The sequence below is a fragment of the Cavia porcellus genome, unplaced genomic scaffold (assembly GCF_034190915.1).
Source record: "Cavia porcellus strain 051 isolate PalLab524CR breed Dunkin Hartley unplaced genomic scaffold, mCavPor4.1 scaffold_3, whole genome shotgun sequence".
Classification (NCBI taxonomy): domain Eukaryota; kingdom Metazoa; phylum Chordata; class Mammalia; order Rodentia; family Caviidae; genus Cavia; species Cavia porcellus.
This window is the reverse complement of record NW_026947486.1, coordinates 107,804,120-107,813,875: the sequence shown is the minus strand read 5'-3', so window position 1 is coordinate 107,813,875 and position 9,756 is coordinate 107,804,120.

Below are 9,756 nucleotides of genomic sequence, written 5' to 3'. Positions count from 1 at the left end.
CTTTCCTATTCTCTTGGGTTTTTTCAAGCCTTTTGAAGCAATGCTTTTAGGTGTCAACACATTTAAAATAGCTATGAGTCCTGATAAATTTACTTTAAGATTATGTCTATTCTTTATTGATCGGTGTTCATATTTTTTCTTATGAAGTAATGATCCATTTTCAATCATCACACTTTACTTTTCTAAGAATGAATATATTTGAAGTTATAGATTATGTAACTTATTAGGTTTATTTTTTTACTCAGCATATTGCCTAAGGGAGTCCATGAAAATTGACATATATATATATATATATATATATATATATATGAAACTGATTACAAAGTCAGCATATGACTGACCATCAATTTGTTTATCTACTTACTTATGCAGAGCTATATGGATTGTGTTATGCATGGAATTTTAGTATTCACTCAATATTCATAACTTTGATACCCAACTTATTGGCATTTGGAAGCAGGTACTTTGGGATCTAAATAGGTCATGATTGACCTATTTAGAGTCTTAGTGAGGGGATCTCTGTACTTACAGCTAACAATAAGAGAACTTTTTCATGTGCTAATTAGATACATCTGTATGACATCTTTAAGCAAGTGTTGATATATTTTCCCATGTTTCAGTTGTTTTCTAATGTTTTAATTTAGAGAACTCTTCCATTGTTGTAGACACAGGACCTTTGTTGGATATGTTTCCTCAAGTCTGTAACTCATACACAACTTAAAAGTTGCCTAACATCATACATTGTTAGAGAATTGCAAATTAGAATAGCATGACATGCTCAAGCACTACTACTAAAATGGCTAGAATTTTTTTTTAAAGTGGAGCTATAAGATCTCTTATTTATGTTGATAGTAGTGCAGTTTTACTGCGACTTTGGTGAACAGTTTGGAAATTTCTTATGAAAATTAATGTAGTTTTGCTGCATGTTGTATCCATTATACCCTTGTACATGTACACATGATTTGGAAATCTATGCTACAAAACTGCACATGAACTATAATAATAGATTTATTCATAATTGTCAAATTTCATGGGCAAATAAGATATCTTTAAACATATAAATCAATAAGCTAAGTCTGGCTTCTCCATTCAATGGAATCTGTATAGACATGGACAGAAGGAAGCTAACACACCATTAAAAGACACAAAAGACTTAGCTGGAATATTGCTAATTGAGGGAAACTAGTTTTAGACTTCAGTGATAGCTTATATCTACTCTTAAGTGTTTGTGTTCTTTTGTGTTAGATTTACACATTAGTTTAGATTGATATTACAACTTCAGTCATATTTGATGCAATGTCATTCTCAAATTCTCCTTGTCAATGTCTCCTTGCCTCTGGGGTAAGGAATGAATGACTGTGTCGCTCCAAATACAAATTTTATAAGCCAACACTCAATCTTTCATATTTTTGTTATAGTCAGTCCAAACAGACTAAAGCAATTGTCCATACTCTCTGGTTCCCCTGCTGATCATATACGTGTGTGGTTAAGGAGGACACTCCATTTTGTTTGTGTCCAGAAGACATGAACACAAAATGCTTTCCAGGTGAAGGTTATGTGCTGTATTAGAAAGCAGTGATCTTGTATGAATACTGCAGTTAGGGACTCCCTGAAATGAGCAGCACCAAGCAATTTGCTGCACTGAAGGATGGTGATATGAACTTGGGAATAGATTTGGGCTGAAAAGCATAAGAAATTATCTCTTCATCTGTTGATGGACATATAAGTTTGGTAAACAAAATGTATTAATGTTCAGCAGAGGAGTGTTCTGCTATGATGGAGAATGCATGTGAGACATTTGTAAGAAAATGGATGTATTATGAGATTATAAATTTAAATGAAATAAATCAGGCACACAGACATAAATACCACATGGTTCTCTTATATGAGAAGCCCAAATTATAAATAAAGAGCAAAATAACAGATAGATAATAGGACATAGGGAGATAGACCTCCAAAAGGGAAAGAGATCAAGAGATGGAGGGAGAAGAAACAAAGATGAGGAAAACTGGAGGAAAAAGGAAATAAGGTGTCGCATGACCATGTCCCACCTCCACATGAGGAACGCAATCTATGAATTGTAGATACACTGGCAAGGAAAATGGTAGATATCATAAAAATTACTATAGAGCTGCAGTATCAAAGCTATTGGTTCATTTATTTTTCCTTTGAAATACATATTTAACAAATTATGTTAATATTTCCTACAGTCACATCACTTTGCTCACAGTACATTGTTTAAATTATTTGATTTTGTAATATGCTATTTTGACCATATTTTACGGTACCTCGTTAATATACTAAACATTTTGATGGGATTATGTTAAGATTCTGAACAATCACAAACTTTAGGCTTTCACTGGTGATCTTTGCAAGAGTCCCCTGCAGACAAGGAAGGAATACTATACTTAGAATTCCACTTTTCTCTTCTAATTCTTCCTGCTATCATTCACATTTTCTTGTACCACAAAGTTTTTGTTTTAAACCTGCTTTGAATTGAGAAAACATCCAGAGATTAAACAGACTTCCTTCTAGTTATACCCAGTTTCCCTTATTATTCTCATCCTTACAACTGTGGTATATTTGTTATAGTTATGAACCAATATTGTTAAATTTAATTAAATAAAGTATATTTTCAAATTTCTTTAGGTTTCAACTAACATTCTATTTTTTTTCCAGGATCTCACCCAAGCTATCACAGTCCATTTAATAATTATATTTTCTTAGATTCCACCAGACTATTACAGTTCTTTGGGTTTACTTTGGTTTAAAGAAAATGACAGGTTTTAGAACTATGCCGGACATTTTATTGAACAGCTTTCAACTAAGATTTATACTATTGAATGTAACTAAGAGTAAGTATGCAAAATAATGGATATGTTAGTTTGGCAACTATTGTAACCACTTTTCTAGGCATATGCGCATCAAGAATCATGTTGCACACATTAAATAAACACATAATGTGGAATTCACACATGTAAATATCAATTGATGAATGGAAAAACAAGTATTAAAAAGAAATAGATAATTTCAATTATATATATATATATATATATATATGTGTGTGTGTGTGTGTGTGTGTATTTTCCATAAAGTAATGAAGAAATTCTTTTTTAAAGTAAGTTTTTATTATATTATGCATTACATTACAGTGTTGTTTTTAAATTATTTTTTCCTTTAATTACCAATGTAAATCCTTAAATAGCTCAGAGGTTGAAGATGTTGTTCAATGCTATAACACTTATCTTGCATGTGTGAAGCCCTGGCTTCCATCCCCAGTAGAAGCACACACACACACACACACACACACACACACACACACACACACACCACGATTCCTTATTTTTTTCTTTGTAATGAAAGTTCTGTTTCGTTCTCTGTCTCAAATGGAGCATAGGTTAAGTTTACTTACTATCTCTTTTTATACTTTTGTATTCATAAGTAAGATTTTAATATTTCTCATTAAAATATATACTGCTGGAGAAAAAATTTCCACACAGGACTGAATCTTTCATGTGTGGAGAATATTTCTGCTTAACATGATGGAATAATAAAGATCCAAACTATCCTCCCTACTGAAACATTTAAGCTTAACTAGTGGCCTAAATGTCTAATAATACTGTTTAGAACCTTGAACGCAAGGCAAGAGATTAGGCATGTTTGAGGAAAGGAAGCAAGGTTAAGTCTCTATCATTGTGCCCAGTTTATTGATTTAAAAGAGTTTCCAGTTTGCAGCACAAAAGAGATAGAAACTGATGGGGGAGTCCATCATTTGTTAAGCAGAGAAAATGGAGCTGTAGATACGCAGAGAAGTGAAAAACCTACAGTATGCAAAGCAAGTACTGAAGAGTAGAGAGTTGAGGAGACAGAAAACTCCAGAGATAAAGTCCCAAGCTAAGTACTTAAGATCCCACGTGTGTGGGAAATCATACTCAAAGATGGAGGCTATGGGAAGATGGCAGAGGATTTCAGAAAACAATACCCTAAAACAAAAAACAAAACAAAACAAAAAAAAAAGATCTAGGAATACTGTCTTCTCCCATCAGCTACCTCTGATTTATGAGACACTGGGTAGAATAACTTGAAGACTTTGTCTCAACAGTAAGTAAACATTAGCCATACACTGAATACTACCCATAACCTTCCTAGAAAAATGTAAAAGCAGGATCTGAAAAACTAAAATATTCCCAATTAACTTAATGATATCGCAGAGCAAAGCTGCAAATTGTGTACAAATGCATAAAAATATCCACTATGATGGTAAAATCACAACTAAAATGAAAAATTGCCAGTCTTATAAACAAGCAGAAACATATGATCCATAATGAAGAGAAAAATGAATCTATTAGAATTGTTCCAAAAATAACATAGATGATAAATTTATTAGACAATCACTAAAGCAGTCATTATATCTATATTCCATATGCCAAAAAAGGGAAAAGATTGTGATTATGTAAAGTCTGGGGATAGATAAAAAGATACAATTTGAATTTCTGGAGATAAATATTGCAAGGACAAAAAATACATTGAATAGAATAAGGAAATCATTTGATATTGCCAAATAAATGATTAGTAAACATAAAAGTAAAAACTATTGATAATAAACTTATGAGAGAACATCATGAAAAATGAATCAAGCACCAGTGAGTCATAAAAAAAAAAAAATCAAACAAGTTAACATACATGGAGTTGAAATATCCCATTGAAGGAATGTGAAGACATATATCCAGTTAAATAATGGAAACATCTTCTAAATTTGAAGATAATTATAAATGTATAAATTCAAAACATGTGTACACACAAACACACATAGCTAACACCAGAGCTATGAATAACAAGCATGATAATACAAACCTAAATCCTATCACTAGGGAGACCAAGGCAGGTGGATTACTCTGAGTCTGAGGCCAGGTTAGGCTACGTAGTGAGTTCAAGGTGATTCTGGACTACATAGTGAGACCTTATCTCAATAAAAGAGCTATGAATGACATTTACACCAAAGAAAGCCATAAAAATCAAATTCCTTGAGAGTGGTGCTAAAGAGAAAAAGTTAAAAATAGGCAGGACAATTATGGCAAACAAATGATGTGTGAAAACATAAATAATAAGAGCAAGTAACATACCAACTCACTCTGTCAGCCCAGTGTTATGCTGATAATAAACACAAAGATATTGGCAGAAAAGAAAACTATATATCAGTATCCTTAGCAACACCATTACACAAAGTATTAACCTAATTTTAAGAATTCACATATCTAGATACATATGAGGAAGTATATTATGACATGAAAAATATAGCATGGCTAATGGCTAGGTGAGATTTATTCTAATTATATAAAACTAGCTTTAATTTCCAAAATTAATCAAAAATAATCGTCATAGTGAAAGACTAAGTAAGACCACCAGATGAACACTTTAATATATTCAGCAAAAGCCTGTGACAAATCTCTGACCTATTCTTGCTAAAAGGGATCGCTGGAGGGGACATCTTAGCCCTTGAAAAGTCATCTATGAGAGCACTACAGCTACAAGTAATTAACAGCTAAGCCGTTATGATTTTCCTGTAAGATCAGAATAAAGGTGTGGGTATCATCATTCTCTATTCACCATTCTTTCAGAAATTCATACCAATAAATTAAAAAAAAAATGAAAGCATGTAGAAAGCATGTGACTATAAAGAAATACTTAGGTATTGGCAATAAAATGTGTAGATAATATCCTGGAATTTGTAGAATATTAATTAAAGACATCATAGAAGACTTTAAAATGGAGGAAAGCACTGCATTTATGCTTTGTAAAACTCAGTGTTCTAAAGATGCCGAATTTCCCCACATTGTCTGTGGTTTTAATGCAATGCCTATCAACATTCAAGCAAGCTTTTTCATCAACATAGGTAGATCATTTTAATACTTATGTGGAAAAACACAGTCCTTGAAGTATAAAGGCAATCTTGCTGAACGATGAAGTTGGTGGAGTCACACACTGTGTTTTTAGGGCTATTGTGTAGCTAGAATAATCAATGAAACGTAATTTTGGTGGAATGTCAGAAGTAGGGATCAATGGAATATAATAGCAAATTCAGAAACATATCCGCTCTAACATACTGCACTGGCTTTATGAAGTTCAATAACAATAGTTTGAAGGAAAAATATTACCTTTTCAAAAATGATGCTGGAATAATTGGCTATTCATTGACCAAAAGATGAACTTTGACTTAAACACCATGCTTTATACAAATATAGCAAAATGAATGGCAGATTTATAGACAAATGTATAAAGCTGTGAAACAATTAGAAGAAATATGGGAGAAAGTATTGGACATTTATTTCTAAGACAAAGTTTTCATAGATTTGAAAATGATAGCACATCCTGGGAATCCTCCCGGGTACTCTCCCTCCCCCCCCCTTCCTTCACTTTTAACTGAAATTACAAGAGCTATTTTTTTTAAATTTAATTTTAAAAGGAATAAAATAAACAATAAAGCAAATCAAAACAATGATAAGACAGTAGGAAATCAACAGTAGTTACTATGGAAGTGACATGCCACAGAAGAAAATGTCTGCCTTTTGACAGCCTTTGCCATGCATGCCCTAGGAAGGGCTCCTCATAGGGCTGCTAGACTTGGAGATGTGACAGCTGTGACCACAGAGTTGCCCTAGGTTTCCTCTTTGTTGGGTACAGGGCCTGCCAGGGGAGGGTGAACTCCTCTGCAGGTCCCTGGTCTCCAAACTCCCCACTCCCTCTCTCAGGATGGCTGAGGCTCTGCTCAGCTCAGGGAAACCAAACATTACTCTCTTGGACAGAAAGGAGCATGTATGGGTACTTCAATAAGTTCCTGGAAGGTTATCTTTTTTATATACCTTGTAGATTATTTAATTTTCTTTGGAAAATATAAAAACATTCTATGTTGAAGACATTGATTGATTTAGGGTTCCATAATAAATTTTACCAGTAAATAAAACAAAAAAAATTGATAGCACAACTATAAAAGGAAAAATTGATATAATGGACGCCATCACAATTAGAAATTTTTCTTCTTGAATAACCTGTTAGAATGTTTCCAAGGGTGGTGAATGACTAGGAGAATATATTTTCAAAGCACACATTTGTAAATCAACCATGTCTATTATGTACACATGTCTCAACCTCAGCAGTAAAAATTAATTAGAATTTGACAAATATTTAAAAAAGAGGATGCATGGATGGCAAATAAGTACATGAAAAGACGTTAAATATCATTTGTCATTGTATAAAAACAAGTTAAAACTTCAATGGAATGTCAAGTGCTCATCAGATGGTCCCTCAGAAAGCTAGTAATAATAACAAGTGCTGGTGAAGATGTAGAGAAACTGAACTAGAGTACATTGCTAATGGTAAGGACAGAGTAAATATCTGATGCAGTAATTATGCAACTGAGCAATTGTCCCAGAGAAATGATTCCTTTTGATCAGACACACACACACACTTGTATGTATGTTAATGAGACTAATAGTTATGCAAAAATTGTAAAATATCCAGATTCTTTTTTCTGGGTGAACACTTAGGTATACTGATACATTCAAGCCATAGAATACTGCTCAACAAAAATAAAAGAAAACACTGTTCATACTTCTATTCAACAATTTAAATGTCTGTAGCCAATTATGCTGTGTGAAAAAGTCCCTCAGTAGTGTTATGTACTCCTTGAGCTTATTTATTTAATGTCCTTGAAGTGACAAAATTCGCTCAATATAGAATGTTTTTGTGGCTTCCATGACTTTAGTAGGTGGATGTAGGGGGAGTTGGTTGTGGTTAAATAAGACGAGGACTTCAGTAGAGATGAGACTGCATTGTATCTTGACTACGTTATATTAATACCCCAGCTGTCTTATTATGTTATAGTTTTGCAGAATATTACCTTTGAAGGAAAGGATATGATCCAAAACTGTAGTTTGCTTATAAATTTTCTATTTTTCTGTACCAATCTTTGATTATAATTTATGAATCTGTAATATTAAAATACAGAAATCATCTTTTGCAGATTATATATATATATATATATATATATATATATATTCGCAGAGAATTTTTCCCCTAGGAAGTCATTAGTACAACCAGAATTTATTTAGGAGAATATTTTAATAAAATTGTCTGATTTGTTTTTCTTGATGAATATCAAGTAAGGCAAAAGTCTTTTTCACTAAACGAGACTTATGTTACACTTTTCTTGACTGAATCTTGAGCATACCTTAATTTAAATAAACTTTCAAACCATCTTTTCTAATAGTAAACACAGGTAAAACATATTTTATAATAGAAAAAAATCCATTTGGCTTAAAATTGAAAGTGTGTTGCAGTTATATATTAATTAAAGGAAACCTCGCATTTTATGTTTGATAAATATTTCTTTTCATAGCTGAAACCTTAATGACCCCATCTTTGAGTCACGACTCAGCAAAGAAGTGAAAAAATGGGAAACCAATAATTAAATTGATTTTTGTTCAGTTTTCCAATGCAAAAGGCTTCATTCTGTAATAAAATTGTATTTGGCATATATTTCTTATAAGATATACGAAAGGTATGCATGGAAGATGTTTCATGAAAGTTGCTGGCGTGAGTGTAATTTTTTGTTTAGTCAATTTTTGGTTTTCCCGACTCTCTTCATGTCTGCATTGGATCAGGGTAAGATAGTCGCCCTCAGCCTTATTAAATATAATTCTTGGGGCTATGATATCTGTTGTTTAAAGCCTTGATTTTCCACTTCTTTCCACCGCTTTCTCTTCAATAATAGCTTTAATAATGGCAAATTGTTTCATCTAGGTAAAAATGAAAATCTAATGACGTATCCTGTCTCCTTAGCAAAACGTAAAACTATCAGAAGCAAGGTAATGTACATGTAGCTGAGATTTGCAGAACCTAAATTATGACCTGAATCTATTGGCTAATAGCAGGGCACTCCGTGGGCTTTATGCTGCTGGTAGTCGATAGTGTTGTTTTAATGACCCTCTTTCTCTTTTCCTTCTACTCTGTCAAATTCCTTTCTTTCCTGGTTTTTATCTTTATTTTTAATTTATATATATATATATATATATATATATATATATATATATATATATGATTTGTGGGCTTCATATTATTCCATATTCTCTTATCAATTATTATATCCTTTATTTCTCAACCTGGAAATGGAATCTTATAAAATACTTTCCAAAAATATTTTGAAAAATAAACACAAATTCTCCTTTAGCTATGTTTTGGGGCATTTTTATTGGAGATGAGCCCTTAACTCTCAACAAGGAGGACTGGCTCTCTGAAAATTTCATCAAAATATTGTGGACATCTTTTATTTTAAAATGCATTGTTTTTAATATTTTGCTTACTAAAAATGTTTAGTGTGGATGAATTGTGTCATGGATGTAATTTATTTGGAAGAAACCCTCTATAATCAGTATTTGAGACGTTTTAGAATACTAAGAACTATGGCTTTTATTTAGAAACTGTGAACTAGAGTTGGAGAAACTAAAAATAATTTCTCAACCATATATAGTTTACAACACCTTCTAAACAATCTAAATGTTTACTTCTTTTAGGTTTTCTTTCACCCCAGTCAATTATAATTAGGGTTATTTTTTCTGCCAGGCATGACAAAAGAAGTAACTTTTCTCTCATTCTCAAACATATTCTGTGCTTTTTGTTGGGTTTTCTTTTTTGTTTTCTTTGAGATGGGGTTTCACTGAGCAGTTCCAGCTGGCCTTGAACTCACTTGATAGCCCAAGC